The 17,303-nt window shown below is 33.0% G+C and overlaps 1 long non-coding RNA gene across 1 annotated transcript in view; it reads right to left on the reverse strand.

The window, feature by feature from the left end:
• Window positions 1–12,375: 12,375 nt before the first annotated feature.
• LOC147071517 (uncharacterized) overlaps window positions 12,376–17,303 on the reverse strand; it is a 41,880-nt gene continuing 36,952 nt past the window's right edge. Inside the window, exons 2-4 of the long non-coding RNA XR_015070802.1 lie at window positions 14,698–14,958; window positions 14,066–14,354; window positions 12,376–13,075 (exon numbers count right to left, since the gene is read on the reverse strand). This is a non-coding gene — a long non-coding RNA (uncharacterized LOC147071517). The remainder of the gene's footprint in view (window positions 13,076–14,065; window positions 14,355–14,697; window positions 14,959–17,303) is intronic.

Here is a 17,303-nt window from a genome sequence, read left to right on the forward strand (position 1 = left end):
TCAATAGATCTGAAATAATATTTTATTATCAATAAGTACATAATTTATTGTCAATACTTTATTTTACATATTATTTTACATTTGCATTACATATTTTACAGTAATTAACAACTTGAATGATCTATTAGAGTTGTTCCGCACATTTGGATGGACTACGGCAAGGCGATGCGCTGTTTTTCTTTTTATTCAGTATTATTAAGAAAATCTATCTGGGATTCTAAAATTGCACCATCTTCTATGACACATGCCAATTCATGGCATATGTGGACAACCTTGCCATAATAGGCTGATCAAAAGTTCACATATGGAACTATTATTTTATTCCTTTAAGAAGTTGGCATGGAAAGCAGAAAAAGTTGAACTTTAAATTAATTCCTCAAGGACTTTAGTCGTTAGTACATACATGTTATACTATACTCCAAATCAGAGCGTTGGAGCGGAGCTCGGAGCAGGAGCACGGAGCAGTGGAGCAATTGGGTTTTACCCGGAGCACCCAAAATCTGGAGTGCTCCATTGCTCCGGATGTTTTTTTTATTATTAAATTTTCGTCCTAAAATCCAATGAGAATATTATATTTGACACTTTACAACACTGGAATTATTTGAAATACGACAATACTTCAGAGTGATAAAAATAACCTCACTTTTTTTACAGAAGAGGCAAATAATGAAAGAAGGTTTCCTGTCGGCAATAATTTTGTTTCAAATAATTTATAATGAAATGAATGAATAATAAACCTTTTTTCAAAACAACTGATTTCGTTTATTTTTTAACATTTGTATACAATATAATATAATGCCTATAAAAACTTTTTATCTGGAGCGGAGTTGGAGCAAGTTTTAGGTCCCGGAGGGGAGCTGGCGCGGAGCAACTCAAAAAAGGGTCCGCTCCAACCCTCTGCTCCAAAGTTATAAACTCGGTGCAGTCAAATGAAAAAACAATCATTCGGATTGTCTCGTTTGAGAAAACCGATCAATTCACATACCTAGAGTCCATTATAACCGCTATTATAGTCCGACAACATAAAAGTAAACCTTTTGATTTTCGGTTGTGTTTGGCTATTATCGGCTTAGTATACGAGCGTCGAACAGCCTGTTTTACACGTAGAAAATCGTCAAAGTTATGATAATCAATATGAATAAATTATTTAACTACAGTTCACAACAAGATCTCGGCGATAACAGAGAGTCGCTTTAGTCGCCATACGCCAGATGCGTATTGTGAAAAAATACTAGATCAGGCAAGAAATAATGCACTACGTGACAACAATTCCAGATAACAAAAAAGGACAGACATGAAATTATTATGCTACGCGAAGAAGAGTTAGAAGCCGTATGAGAGGATGGGAAATAATACACAGAAAAAATACTTACAAGTTTCCTTGTACCTTTGTACTACTTGGTACCAATATTTTTTCTCTTTTTTCCAAGTTTTTCTTTGAGATGTGCTGATATTTTGTTGTTCTACAATTATTATTGTCTGAGGTAACTTGACTTAAATGTACGTATCAGGTATGTTTTCTACGGTCTATCACTAGATTCTGACTAGCTATAGGGAACTGACAACAGCATATCTCAGACAAGCGATATCAGTTGTGATTCGGAGAATTTTGTTTCGATTATCTGTGTGTTTAGATAGTGATAGGTATGGGTTTATGTAGGGTGATGATTTATACTTTTACTTTTATTAAAAACACGGATTCAGGGACATTAAGTATTACGTAAGTATATATCGGTTTTAAGACGAGTAACAATTTATTAATTATTAGCAACATTTGTAAACGCACGCTTTGGCGCGAAAAGGTGGCAAATTGTATTTAGACGTGACGTTCAAGGCTCGGGGGTAGGTTACCGACTGGCCGTACCTACTCTCGAGTCTCGGTCCTTTGTCCGCCCAAAAACAATTAACGGTATTTTTTTGTTTGTTTCGCTGTGCACCCTGGCCTGGCCTCGACTCATTTACAGTTACAAAATATAATATTATTATCATCCCAACTCGGTCGATTACATGATTTTTGATGGGGGATTTAGGCATTATGATATTTAGTATCAATAGCTACGATGATTTTTTATGAAACTAAATATCAGATACTTATTAAATACTGATAACGCACTATTTTGTCCGTGAAATATGCAAAAGCAAACCGATACCTACAAATAATAAAGAATTTTTTGAAGTTATACTTCTTTAGGCGCGTTTGGGAAAACAGATCAGAGTATATTTTTGACGTCTGACGAAGTTGCGCGCGCAAATGTAACGCATTACATTGGCAAGGGACAGAAGTTTTGCCAGCCGATGCAACATAATTGATTTTGCGCGGTGACATTCAGGTGTTCTAAATGCTGGAGGTTTGTAATTTTCAGCAGTAATATTGAGAGCTGTGGCTTGGGCCGGTTGGGTAAAGACTGAATGTTGCAACTTTTATTATGATTATTCATTTTTCATTTCGGTTTCAAGCGTACATGCGCATGCGCATAGTCGTTCAATACAACCTAGTTAATAGCACGTGTTGTAAACATAACCAAAATTGTGTCATAATAAATATATATGTTTATAAACAAATTTCTGGAGACTAACATTCTATACTGCTAATTTATATTCAAAAAACTTTATTTATATTGGAGTGTATATTTATTTTTCATTGTAAAGGTTGTGTATCAAGATTTGAGGCTATATTTATGTAAGAATTATTTATGAGTAAAATTATATTATAATTATAATTAAAGACAATATGAATTATTATGTTTCATCACAAAAGCCAATATCACGTTTCAGTTAAACCATTGAATAGACTATGTTTTACTTTTGATTTGTAATAAATTACTATTGTCAACGAAAATAGTTGTACAGTCATCTGTTTAAGCAAAGATGAAATAGCGGTTTGCTAAATTTTTCAAACACATGTTTTGAGATTTTTTTCTTCCAAAGTAGGTACATTCTACAATAATATATTGTTTTGTTATTTTTTTTTGTTACGCTAAAGAAGTATAACTTCTAACGCGCGAACATAAGTACACACACCGATTTTTTTTAATCAATGAGATATAATAAGCTACACAAAGATGAGAGTCAATTTTAATACCGCATTTTCTGCGAGTTTTCGAACCGGCAGACGAGTCCGTCAGGGATATATTTTCTCCCCAATTAGGTATTTAATATATATGGTGAGCATATAATGCGGAAGTTAATACCACCTGACCAAGGCATATCTGTTACCCCCACGGTGAAGCCATGTGACCTGGAATACGCAGATGACGCCGTCCTATTCGACAACTCAATCGAGGGCATTCAAGGGACAATCGACAGGTTTCATGACCGTCTCACGTTGGTTTGAAAATCAACGCAAAGAAAACCAACGTTTTATGCAACAGCAACTGTCCCGATCCAGATGTCCTTCTGATTAGCGAGAGCCAAAGCATCGAGAGCGTCGACAGCTTCAAATACCTGAGGGTCTACATCACAAGAAATGGCATTTTGCAGAGAGACCTGACTGTCCGAATGGGAATGGCTGAAGCAACATTCAACTCAATACGGAGTGTCTGGGACTCACGATTGTACTCGTTCAAAACCAAATTCCGCCTATTCGACGCTGCTTTACGGTATCGAATCATGGCACCTTACGAAGGCTCAGAGCAACCGTATACTGAGCTTCGAAAACAGGTGTTTGCGACGGATACTGGGTGTGAGGTGGTATGACTATAGGAGAAACGAAGAAATAAGAGAACATACGAAGCAGCCTCTCATCACGCTGAGAGTGAAGAGGTGACGTTGGACCTGTCTCGGCCACGTGTTGCGGATGCCAGAGGAGAATTTAAACCTGGCTTGCCTGTTCTTCAAGCCAATCGGATTCCGGCGTCCTGGAAGGCCGCTAAATACTATCTATAGAGTGTATTGTAATAAATGATAGAATAAATAACGTTACAGTATATGGGATCTACGTGTATATGGGATATATATCTACGGGATGCTGGTTTGATATGGAACGATGCAATAAGACTGGTGAGCGACAAGGATTCTTGGAGGTGCCTCGTGGTGTCCATATGCTGCAAGTAAGGGGCGGATATGGGCGAAGAAGAAGAAGAAAATAATGCGGAGAGCCTTAAATCATTGGAAAGGTAGAATCTCATACATATTATTATCCTACGACGTTTTCCGTTTCGGCGAGCGATTATGTGCTTTATTCGTCATGTCCGATAGGTTAAAAAAAAACACGCATTACCGAAACGTTCTTCATTTGAATTTGATAGTACAGTATGAGTGACACGGTTATTTCTTATTTTCAAATCTTGCAATGTATTCCCTATAGCTTTCCGACACGATACGTGACTTTATTGACCACGCAATCGATTGGGAAAAAAATTCACTTACTTGCAACACTGGTTTAATATCATCCATATGAACGATTTTAAAATTAAAATGCGTTTTTGACAAACTATCCTTAATCGGATCGACAGATACACATATTTTATTTATTAATGTTCCCGAGAGTTTTCAAACGCAAATTTATTCATAAGGTCGTCTCAAAAATTGTACCCCTATAACCTAAAAATATCCGTATCGACCAAATATTGAAATCATTAAAATTCTAATGGATTAAAGCTCTGTACTTTTCCATTTTAGTATTAATATTGAAATCATTATTTACGTTAATAACTTAATAATCATTATATTATTTATGTCTCTATAAACGAGTATGACAAATAATCGTCATTTTTAACACTGTTTTTTTATATTAAAAGGAAATGATACGACAATGATGATGACAAATGCTTTTGTATTACTTTTTCTAGGTCAAGAACTCCGATTAAATACAATTATATTATGTCAAAAAAATCTTTAAAACGTCAATCTGAGGCGAAAGATCTTGGGATAATTTTTGATTCTTCATTATCCTTTCACTCGCATATAACTTCCACGGCTCTACGTGCGAGTAAGCTTCTAGGATTCATCATGCGACAATCCAAACCATTCAAGAATCCTAATGTATTACGTACTCTCTACGTCTCATTAGTGCGTAGCATTCTTGAATATGGGTCGATTATCTGGTGTACTTATGAGGTTTCCTTTAAGCTTATTTTAGAACGCGTCCAAAAGAAATTTCTTCGATGTCTTTATTTTAAAACATTTAACTATTTTCCTTTCGATAATTCGTCAGATGATTATTTTCCGACTGCCTTTCTACAAAGCATGCTTACTTTTCACTCTCTTGAATCTCGTCGGTCTCTGAAACACTTTTGCCTGTTATCGCGAGGGATGGTTTCCAATCCTGGTGTCCTAATGAATTTGAATTTCCATGCGCCTGTCAATTCCCTACGTGGTCGCATTCATGATTTATTCTGGATTGGAACCGTTTCCTCGTGTCAAGTCTATCAGGCACCATTAGCGAGGGGTGCAAGACTAGTAAATGCGCTCCCTAAGGACATAGACATTTTCAATGATGTACTTTGCATTTTATTTTTGAAACTGTATTTTTCTGTATAAAATTGTATATTTTTCGTTCTCAAAAATTATATTTTTCTGTATTAAATTGTACTTAAGTATGTTTTGATTATTTATTTTTTTTGTTAATATTATTATTATTATATATATATATATCTTTTTCTATATTTTCTTCTCTCTTGTGAGGGTAATGTTTGACTTATAATGTAAATCTCATGTTGTGTACGTCTTGAATTTAGATTTGTTATGTCCACAATGTTTTGTATTCTTAAATAAATAAATAAATTACATATTATTGGGTAGGATGTCATAATAATAATAATCTATCTACACTTTTATCCGGACCGATACATAACCGGACCGGACCGGACCGAATACATAAATATGATAAACTATCCTTGATTGCCACCGATAGCAGTCTTGTGTATAGAATATATGCGCAGAATATAGAAATATACTGTAATTTGGTGACGGACCTTCGTTAAAAAAATCGCTAAAACAAAAGGAGTAAAAGATGTTCTGGTACAAATTAATTATTTATAGTGTTCGTTTGTTCAGAATGTAACTTTTAGTATCATATAAGTATTTAAGGAAGATGTATTTCGTCCAATGAGTGTCCATTTAAATACTTATAATACTCAAATGAAGCATGAATGAATTAATAATTCAAAAAAATACTTACTATGGGTATTTACGAGAAACTACATTAAAATCGTTATTGATTATAAATTATTCTATAGAGTGTTGATTTCAGTCGCTTGCTTAGACGGAGATGGTAACGTTGGCATTTCTTGAAGCTTTTCTTGTTCATCAACTCGGGAATAAGACATATACGGTTTTGCTTCGTCTAATACTGGAGAATCTTTAACTCTCCCGCCTTGTGCCTCATCAAGAAAATCTAACTTATATATTAAATCGGTATCCTGTCGCTGGTCCATTTTATTTATATAATAATTATGTAAGTGCCTATTACCACTGCTGTCAATACATAAAAAATAATACTTTATTATTTAACTATTTCTTTTATTCAACGAATAATTCACAAGATTTAAGAATATTATATTATTCTAATTATTGAACATACATAATTCGAAGAGCGCTTATTAGCAGGTATTAAAAAGGCCAATAGTTAAAATTTATCGCAATTAAGCATGGCATCCGTAACATAGTGGTTATGCACAGGGAGCGAAATCCAAGAGACGCAGGTTCGATCCTGCCGGGTGTCTTTCTTTCTTCGAAAAATATTTTTTTCTATTGGCCATATTTTCTCATGCGTGTTTTCAGAATTATGTATGTTTAATACTATATTATCAATAAGTATATCATAAGTAAGTCATTGCAAATATTTTACAGAAATTAATAACTTAAATGACTTATCAGAGTTGTTCCGCAGTTGATAAAGCGATGCGCTGTTTTGTATTTTATTCAGTATTGCCAAGAAAATCTATCTGGGTTACTAAAATTTTATCCAAAATTGCACCATTTTCTATGACATGCATACGTGGGCAACCTACACATAATAGGTTGATCAAAAGTTGACATATAGAATTATTTTTTATCCATTTGAGAAAATGAGCTTTAAATTAACTCCCCAAGGACTTAAGTCGTTAGTACATGTTATAATCCAAAGTAATAAACTCGGTGCAGACAAATGGAAATATAATCATTCGGATTGTCTCGGTCGAGAAAACCGATCAATTCTCATACCTGTAGTTCATTATAACCGCTAATAACGATATGGAATCAGAAATCAGAAGAAAAACTAGTATTATTTTGATATCCGTGAAATACGAAATAGAACTAAATATTTTGATATTGACACTATGATATAGGTACATTATTATGTCAACAGATAATATTTTATGATAGATAAATTTTCATCACCATGTCAATAAAAAAAATATCAAACGATGAAGACATAATATAAACACAGTAAAAATTAACATAATTTTTCAGAGACGAGTTAACCTTTTTTAGGTTGGGAACGGCTTTTAATTTGAATTTTCATGTCAATCGACTTCTATTAGGATAAAAGTAGGGAGGTGTTTAGTAATATTTATTTTATGAGATTAAATATAGATAGGTATCTGCAAAAATTATGTTATATTAAAATTAATGATAAGTAACAAATATTGTAGGACGGAAAACGGTATAGACTGCAGGTTTTTATAAAACTTGAGATAACGAAAAAAAACATCTATAAATAGATAAATTCATTGATATTGATATCATAATCGATGTATTGCGAAATAATCACCAGATTAATCAATCTTTCTGTCGGTGGCAGAAATAACTCAACTAAATTTTATTAACAATTATGGTGTCGTGAGATTTTCTTGATTATGTAAAGGCAGACAACTTTTAGACCCGAAATACCCAGTCAGCAAAAATATGAATGTTGTACGCACATAGTCAAAATATCATAACAGTGAAACTACTGAGGGAAGCATTTACAACCTCGACAAAAATAGAGACATTTTCATGAAGTGATTTTTTACGCATGGAATCGGCAACACAATAAACTTCGTCAAAAAGTCCTGATAACTCACGAGCCTCGAATACCGTCGGAAAGTTGGTTACATGTAAGCTGTACGTATGCAGTTTATCGTGGGACACTTCTTCGCACGCCGCAGTACGGGAAAAATTAGTTCGTATAACATTTTATCAAATGAAGAGTTCTTCGTAGAACATTTCACCGTGAAATACATTTGTACGTATCTTACTAAATGCGGCAGTAGTTTGCGAATAGTACTGCTCCAATTAGAATAACCCTAACCTAACCTAGTAAAGACATCTCATAAAATTCGCCACATGTTGTAGCATTCGTATAAATATACTCCACGGTAAAATATTCAACGAAGAACTCGTCATCTGATTAAATGTTACACGAACTCATGGCTCACGTACTGCGGCGTACGAATAAGTGTCCTGCGGTGAACTGTTTACGTACAAATTTCCGGATACGCGGAAATTCTTGACGAGACTCGCATCACTATCCGTGTGTAACGCGTTCATTTACCAGCATAACTACAATTTTAGGTTAAAATGATTTCGTCATAAGTTTGCTAGTTCAATTATGACAAAATCAGCCGCACAACGATTAAAAGTGTATCAAGAACGAAAAGAAAGAATATAATTGTTAAGATTGCTCACCACAAATAATATTTTGTTCTCTTATTTCTTGGTGGAAGGCCATAGAAAACTACAATACAATTATTGTATTATTATCATTAAATTTGTATCAATTGTATTATAAACAATTGCCAGTTTTGTCTGATGACATTTTTAATTGGCAATGTGGTCCATTGAAAGTATCTTAATAAGAAACTGCTCTTAGTTTGAAAATATGCTAAAGTAATATAAATAATGTAATAAAACAAAACATAATAATTGAAGCATATTAAAACATTATAATAAAATTATAATAACATTTTGATAGTGGGGTTCTAAGCTATGATCCTAACGCTTGAATCTCTGCTCTGAAACCCTTCATTTACATTTCGATCTGGAAACCGTCCACGAGAAGCCAAAAACAATGACGGTTTTAGATCGAAATTATGATTATTAACTTACTATTTTTATTTTATATTTTAGAATGTGGTACATACGGAAACCGCATGTTTTGAATACTGCGCCGCTCCTAAATTTTATTAGAATGTATTCTAACCGTATTAGTACGTCATGTGTATCGAATTTTATGTTTCTGTAGGTAGGTATGTAATAATAAAAACGGTGCAGATTTTCACAAATCATTTTTATATTATTATAGGTGTGAAAGTTGACACCATTATTACGACGGCTAAATCTTACAAACGAAATAGCCATCAACTAAAGACAAAAACTGTTGAATATAATGTTATTAATATTATTACGAATGTAAATTAGAATACAAATAAAAACCGTCTCAATTAAAATGCTTTTAACTAGGTTTTGTCTATACATCTAAAATACAAAATATTTGAATTTATTTAAAACAAGCAACACTGGGGTGTCAGATCCCTTCCGCATCAACCTGTGTATTTACCCTTTTATTAAATTCTACATAATTTAATATAAAGAATATTACATTCTCAAATCTTGTGAATTATTCGTTAAATAAAGTTTGAAAATTTAATTGAAAGTTTAAAAATAGTTTGTTTAATAATAAAGAAAAACTTTTACAATTTTGTCATTATTTAGGACAGTTATTTTAAATTTTGATATATGTACATAATATAGTATGCAAAGCAAATAATACGAGTGATTTAAAAGTACTTCTGAAACAAACCAATCATTGTGTTATCAAATTCACAAGTAGATGTCATATAGGATAAATAAACAATCTAATTGACAGAAAAACTACATTTTCTCAAATATAAAAAATGTTTAGAAATCAGTGTTTCAAAATATTGTTTTGAATTGTATATTTTTATAAGAACTATTAAGTTGTTTGCGGTATGAAAATACGTTAGATTTTAACGCCATATGCCAGATACGTATTGAAAAAAAAAATACTAGATCAGGCAAGAAATGCGCAACGTGACTACAATGCCAGATAACAAAAAAAGACAGACATGAAATTTTTATGCTGCGTGAAGAAGAATTAGAAGCCGCATCAGGAGGGTGGGGAATAATACACACAACAAATACTTACAAGTCTCCTTGTACTTTTGTACTACTTGGTACCAAGATTTTTTCTCTTTTTTCCAAGTTTTTCTTTGAGATGTGCTGATATTTTGTTGATCTAAATTAATTATTGTCTGAGGGAATTAGGACTTAAATGTATGTAACAGGTATGTCGCCTACGGCCTTTCACTAGATTCTGATAGGGAACTGACAAAAGCATATCTCAGACAAGCGATATCAGTTGTGATTCGTAGAATTTTTTTCGATTATCTGCGTTTTACATAGCTATGATGGATTTTATGAAAGTTAATATCAGATACCTACTTATTAAATACTGATAACGCATTATTTCGCCCGCGTGAAATATGCAAAAGCAAACAGATACCTAAGCACCTACAAGTTATGACGATTTTTTTTAAATCCATGAGATATAATTAGCATATAAGCACGGTAAGCATATAATGCGGAAGTCAATACCACCTGACCGAAGCATATCTGTTACCCCCACGGTGAAGCTATGCAACCTGGAATACGCCTATGACGCTGTCCTATTCGATAACTCAATCGATGGCATTCAAGGGGCAATCGACAGGTTGCATGACCTTAATTGGTTTGAAAATCAACGCGAAGAAAATCAACGTTTTATGCAACAGCAACTGTCCCGATCCAGATTTCCCTCTGATTAGCGAGGGACAAAGCATCGAGACCATTGACAGCTTCAAATACCTGAGGGTCTACATCACAAGAGATGGCATTTTGAAGAGAGAGCTCACTGTCCGAATGGATATGGCTAGAGCAACATTCAACTCAATGCGGAGTGTCTGGGAATCACGATTGTACTCGGTCAAAACTAAATTCCACCTATTCGACGCTTGAATTCTGACGGTGCTGCTTTACGTTAGCGAATAATGGCACATTACGAAGGCTCAGAGTAACCGTATACTGGGAGATACGAGGAGATAAGAGAGCATACCAAGCAGCCTCTCATCACGCTGAGAGTGAAGAGGCGACGTTGGATCTGTCTCGGTCACGTACTGCGGATGCCAGGAGAGAATTTCAACCTGACTTGCCTGTTCTTCAAGCCAATCGGATTCCGGCGTCCTGGAATGCCGCTAAATACTATCTATAGAGTGTATAAAGCGGAGCTACGGGATGCTGGTTTGATATGGAACGATGCAAGAAGACTGGCAAGCGAGGCGCCTCGTGGTGTCCATATGCTCAAAGTAAGGGGCGGATATGGCCGAAGAAGAAGAAAATAATGCGGAGAGCCTTAAATCATTGGAAAGGTAGAAATACAACAATTGGTGGCCAGAAAATAAATAATTTAAGATTCGCCTAATATGATACTCGTACCTACTACGATAATCGTTTTTAATAAAGTAAAATTAACAGAACCGGTACATCGGGTACGTAGAGGAAGAGAATCGCAAATATGGCCTCCTTATTAATAGCAATAAGATAAAATAATGTTTGGCGATTGGGGTAATCTTTTACCAGCAGCAAGTATACTCTAAAATCTAGAAACAGTGGACGATTTTGTATATCTGGGATCGACCATTAGTGGAAAAGGCTGAAGTGACGCAGAAATAAAAAGACGCACACAGATCGCGAAAAATACGCCACTGTATGAAAAGAATTTAAATTACCACGAAAATAATTTTTGTGCGAACATTAGTGTTTTCCATACTTTTGTACGGTGTCGAATCTGAGGGCAATGGAGTGGAGAGGAAGGCAATTGATAACTTCAAAATGTTGTATTGGCTCTGAATGCTTTTTATTTGTAACATTTTTTTTTTAAATATATGAGTAAGTATATATTGATCAGATAGAGAACGTCGACTTTCCAAAGATGGTACCTACTACCTACCATAAAACTTGCAGTGGTCGAAATAGAAAAAGCTATGTCGTTTCTATCATTATGTAAATCATAACAGTAAGCTTTAAAATTTACGTGCTTACGAAATCGGTTTTGTACTGCTTCGAGACGTTTTATGTATGTAAGATCTTAGAAACTTACGCCCCTAAGTATGGTTGCAATTAAAAATAACATTATTAAATTTATTAAAGGATCCCACCTTTTTATAACATAATATTATTATTTTATGTTTATATTTAACATTACAATTTAATTTTCGTCTGTGGTATAGTAAATATTTTTGATATTTTTTTCATAGTTTCAATGTACTTTTCTATTTACTTAATATTTTTTTTTGTAATGAATAAGTACTGGTTAAAAAGAATTTCACCTATCCTTATACTATAAAATAATAGAAACGTTGTGTAAGAGAACTATACCAACAGAAAGTACATACTGAAATAAAACAATTATTTATCCATTTAATAATATTTTATTTATATAAAATCTACAAAATTGGACATGACAATACAGTGCGATTAAAGTTTATTAAAATAAAATAGCCTTAATATGTACTTTTTCCTTTAAAATATACAAATATGCATTCTGCTAATGTTAAAAATAAATACATGATGTATTTTTGGCTTATATTATAGAAACATAGATATTAAATTATGTTCTGAGGTTCGCTGTTTTGAATTGATAATAATTACAGATTTATTAAAAACTATATCCGTTGTAATTAAAACATAAAGAGCGGTTTTTATTATTCGACTGAACCAGCGAAAACGGAACACGAGTTCGAAAACAGGGCATCCTGCGGTCTAGTGTTGCCAGTCACAACTCGACCGCAGACGACTTTAAATGAACAGCAACGATTTTATCGTTGATTGCATTTCAAATGCGCTGGCTCTAAGGAGTCTAAGGGGTAGCATTTTGGATCCAGACGTTACTACATTTTAGCACAATAATATAATGACTATTATAGCAGAAGAGGTGTTCTTATAAATGCTGATCCTTTGGTGGATTTTAGCTATTTCCATTACTTTGTTAAGTAAATTGCTGTTCCTTTTGTGGTAAAGTTGATCTTCAATATGTGTTGGGTCTTCGTAATTTTGTCCATTCATCACTCTAGGTTTTGTATAATTTATCCAGAGTAAGTAGGTAGCATCTTATCTGAAAGCACACATTAATTTTTCATTTATATAACACAAAACATAATATGTGAAAAATCTATCTAAGGATTTACGAAAAAATAAATGTAAACTATAAGGAACTTTATACCGTCATAATATAATTATTTAAGTTTGGAACGTACTATAACAGATAAAAGTTACAGTCCTTTCCTCCTATAATGTTGATAGATAACAATGTTTTACCACTGCCAAAAATGATAATTAATGGAGTTATCCAAATTAGGGATTGCAATATCGAATGAAAATATCAATACCGGTTTTTCGGTATTTATTATTGAATACCGGTATTTCATAAACATTGAAAACTGAAGTAGGTGCTTATCAATAAATATAGCTATTAAAATCTTTTTAAAATATTATTTTATACCAAAAACCTACATTTATTATGTTGACATTTAAAAATATGTATTGATCATAATTGTAGAACTAGTCATTTTTTACTAATAATTTGAATATATTGATAATTTTAACTAAAGCCCTCAAAAATTGATCAAGTTCAAATAAGTCCGGCTGCAGGAAAAGCTTCTTAAAGTAAACGCTAGTATAGTCATCAATAATAGAATAATTATTGAACATTTTTGTTACCGATGTTTTCTATTTCGAAATAATATTATGATAATTGTTAAAATATATTTGATGAAATTTGTTTTATTATTTTTTCACCTCTGTTGGATTCACTCAGTATATTTACATTTTAGCAGCAAATAACTTATAATTTATTTTCAAAAACATTACGAGTGTGCTTTCTTAATACCGAAAATTCAGGTATTTTAGAATTTAAAAACCGGTATTGCAATCCCTAATCCAAATGGCCAGAATGTCTTTTAAAACCTACCAATAAATCTTTTTTAGGTAACTACAATAATTTGGGAAAAAAACTTACATAATATGGCTATTCATCGTATGAAATTAGTATTATGTGCTACAAAACATAAATATTGTGAATTAATAGATACACAACTTGACTTACATACGAATAATGTTTTTTTTAAAGGGCCTAGCACGCGTTGTTCAAATTAGGTCTTTCTTCTTGGGGATTGCTGGTTATAGGAACTGTTGACGTCGAACCTTCTTCCTTTGGGGTGAGCTGAGACGTTTGAATAGTCGCTGGTTTCATAGGAGGTTCTTCTACATAGACTGGAGCTTTAAAGACATTGGCTTCAACGCGTTCCTGATTCACATTGGGGAAGCGACAATTTCTTCCGTCCCAATCCAGGCTCATTATGATCTGATTGTTTTATGCGCAATATATATTTTTCCTGCAATAAATACGAATATTGTCAGATAAAGCACTACAATGTATATATATATTATAACTAAATATTTTTCACTTGTTGTTGATTTACTAAATAAGTTGTGTTGTTTTTATTAATTTATTAAGTTTATATACAATTATACGAGAGCATTTTAATTAATAAAATGAGTTCGGCATCACTTGTTATTCACCACATGTAAATAGTGTTTCGCTCACATGGTGAGTTTTTTAACTACAATAATTTGGAAAAAAAAACATACATAATATGGCTATTCATCGTATGAATTTAGTATTATGTGCTACAAAACATAAATATTGTGAATTAATAGATACACAACTTGACTTACATATGAATAATGTTTTTTTAAAGGGCCTAGCACGCGATGTTCAAATTAGGTCTTTCTTCTTGGGGATTGCTGGTTATAGGAACTGTTGACGTCGAACCTTCTTCCTTTGGGGTGAGCTGCGACGTTTGAATAGTCGCTGGTTTAGTGGGTGGTTCTTCTACATAGGCTGGAGCTTTGAAGACATTGGCTTCAAAGTGAAAACTTCTGTCCCAATCCGGGTTCATTCTGATCTGATGGTTTTATGCGCAATATTTATTTTTCCTGCAATAAATACGAATATTGTCAGATAAAGCACTACAATTTTATATATATATAATATATTGTGTATATTTTATAACTAAATATTTTTCACTTGTTGATTTAATAAATAAGTTGTGCTGTTTTTATGAATTTATTTAGTTTATATAGAATTATACGAGAGCATTTTAATTTATAAAATGAGTTCGGCATCACTTGTTATTGTAAATGTAAATTGTGTTTAGCTCACATGGTGAGTTTCTTTAAAGGTAGGTAAAGATAAGTTTGAGTACCGAAAATTATATTTGAGTTTAGAGTTATATTAATTGTTAATGCGATTTGGTGAGGATGGAAACAAGAAAATATGGGAAAGGTATTGTTTGTATAACTTCCATTTACAACACAATAGATGGGATAGGGTAGGGGTGGCGAATCTATAGCACGCGAGATGATTTTGCATGGCACGTGTTTGAAGAGAGAAAAAAATACCTATAATATTAATAAACAAACAGATCGCATTGTATAAAAAATTGCAGGCAAATACTCTTCAAGAATAAACATTACGTTTAATGTAAATATATAATTGCATAGGTCTGATCTTTAGAATTAATGCGTCACAAATAATATTATCACGCTAACCTCATCAGGCGGCGGAGGATGCCGCGCCGCGAAACTCTAATTTTGATCGATTTACGATACTTGAGACTGTAGCGAAAAAATGCCTCATCTGATCGGAGTAATTCTCGTGTCAGTTGTGAGATTAGAACCAAACTGAATAATACATTGACAAACGATTTCATTTCTACCCACAAAAAATGATTGCACCAAATAAGAAACAAAAACTTGGTGAAGCTAGTAGTAGTAATTGTTTCAAAATTGGTGTACCGAAATGTATGGCGTAATTGAAAAAAGTTATATATTGGAAAATTTTCCCTGCAATAGGGTATTTAATTAGAAAATCGTTAGAAGTTAGAAGAAATTAGTAGTATATTTTTGGGTTTCCACCGTGTGTCCTTCTTTACTCGACATTTCGGGCTCGTTGCAGACGCTATTATTAAGAGATAATATGTTTTATGATGAAAATGTAGTGTAGGTATGTGAATGTAAACGTTGCTCTAAGAATTTCAAAAGGAATCCGATTAGCTAAGAGCAAACGTTGCTCAGAGTAATCTGTCAATCATTACGACCAGGGATACCGGCTCGAATATTGGATTTTGCTGATAGTCCGGAAGCCATGACGTTTTTAACCGTAATCCATCATCACTATTAATATTTTCAGGGTTTCTATGGATTTCAATGAGCCCGAAACGTCGAGTAAAGAAGGAAGAAAGACACATGGTGGAAACCCAAAAATCTACTACGATAAAAAACAACCGTGAAAGCCTCAAACATTATATAGAAGAAATTAGGATTTAAATTTAAAATGTTATATTTTATCGATGAGTTATTGTTTTAATATTTTGAATAATTTATAAAACTGATCTAAGTATGTATTTATTTTGAAATTTATTTTAGCCGATTTGTAAGCACAAAACACACATGTAATTAAGTGTACCGTCGCACACCACGTAATTGCAATTTTTTTTAGTAGTCAAATACGCTTTTTTTAATCAATGTAGGTATTAATTACCTAAATTACACACGGATCAAAAATCTTGAAGTGACCGTGACGTCGTTTGTAATTAAATTAATTAATACCTACCTTGATTTTTAAATACAAAAGCTGATTGCCAATAGTAACTCAATTTAGAAAGCGATTTAGAGAGTTTTGTAAGAACCATTAGTTAAAATTCGGCGCAATTAGATAAGATTCATATAGCAATGCAGTCAATGCACGTGGGCGCGAATTACGATAATCCGGGTGTCGTATTTTTTTTTAAAAAGGTTTTCTATTTGCTTTATATATTCATCAGAAGTGTTTTGAAATTAAGTATGTTTAATAAAAAGAATGTTACATTCTCAATTATTGTGAATTATATGTTGAATAAATAAATAAGTTCAAGTAGGTACCTAAGTTAAAACAAAAAAATTGGAGTGATCCGTGACGTCGGTTATTAATTAAGGTAATTAATACCTACTTTGATTTAAAAATACAAAAGACGATTGCCGATAGTTACTCAATTAAGAAAGCGCTTTAGAGAGTATTATTGTAAGAACCATTAGTAAAAATTCGGCGCAAATAGATAAGAGCTAATATGATAGATAAGCCTACAGCGCATGGACACGAATCCTGGTAGACACAAGTTCTATTCCTGCTGGGTGTCAAAAATTTTCCAAAAATGATTTTTTCTATTGGTTATATGTATATTTCTCAAAAGTGTTTTCAAATTTGAACGCGAATCCCGAGAGACGCAGGTTTGAATCCTGCT

Source organism: Rhyacophila brunnea, unplaced genomic scaffold (assembly GCF_057557595.1).
Source record: "Rhyacophila brunnea isolate RB1 unplaced genomic scaffold, BYU_Rbru_1.0 scaffold_20, whole genome shotgun sequence".
Lineage (NCBI taxonomy): Eukaryota > Metazoa > Arthropoda > Insecta > Trichoptera > Rhyacophilidae > Rhyacophila > Rhyacophila brunnea.